We start from the raw sequence: 924 nt of genomic DNA, 5'->3' as shown, positions 1-924 counted from the left end.
TTAAGAGTGTTCCCCCCCCCCCCCCCCCCCATCCATATGGAGGAGCAAGTGAGGGACAGGGAGGCTCCTCCTTTACACTAGCTTGGGGGCCGGGCTTCGTCCAGCAGGGGGCAGGGCTTCAGCCGGAGGGGGAGGGGTGGGACATGCTGGGAACGAGGCTGGGGAATGCCTCACCCGGATGAAGAGGTACCGCACGTCACTGGCCCTCTGGTACAGAAGGGGCTCCAGGCTTTGATTTAAAGTGGACCTTTGCCCCCTTTTCACTAACAATCACCTCAGCATACAGCTCTGTATGTTGATATGAAATCATCTTACATTCATTAGTTAAACATATTTTCTTTTATTTACAATTGTGTTTCCACTTCCTGGTCCTCTTGGCCCTTATTGATGTAATGTGTCCAAGCATTGCATCCTGGGAAGGTTACATTGCTGGGAAATCTCATCTGTAATCTCATGAGGTCTTAGGGAAAGGCATTTTCCTGCCCTGAGATGATGTGCATGGTCACATGTGCCAGAGTTCCAGGATGTAAAAGGAGATCTAGTAACCTGTCCCTAGTAAACATGGCCACTGTGAGAAGACTGTAAAAGAAAAGAGAAATAAGATATGCAAAAAATACAAAGCCGGTAATTATCTAGAAGTATGTGTAGATTGTCATTGCTAAACATTTCTAAAGGCGCCTTTGTTGTCATTTCAAAGATATAAGTAAAGTTCCTCTTTAACCTCTTGCCGTCTGCCCGTAGTAAAAAAACGGACGGACGGCACTGCTGCATTTGCGGGTTGCCGTCTCCAGACGGCAATTATTTTCTGCTCGTGTGCGCCCCCTAGCGGGCACGCACGGGCAGGAAAGACCTGACCATTAAACACACCCGTTACCGGGTGTTTGACATATAGGCGATCGCCTATATGTGCTCGTTCGCGGCATC

Source organism: Nanorana parkeri, unplaced genomic scaffold (assembly GCF_000935625.1).
Source record: "Nanorana parkeri isolate BGI_ZX_2015 unplaced genomic scaffold, ASM93562v1 scaffold982, whole genome shotgun sequence".
In the NCBI taxonomy this organism is placed as follows: domain Eukaryota; kingdom Metazoa; phylum Chordata; class Amphibia; order Anura; family Dicroglossidae; genus Nanorana; species Nanorana parkeri.
Note: the sequence above shows the minus strand (reverse complement) of the source record.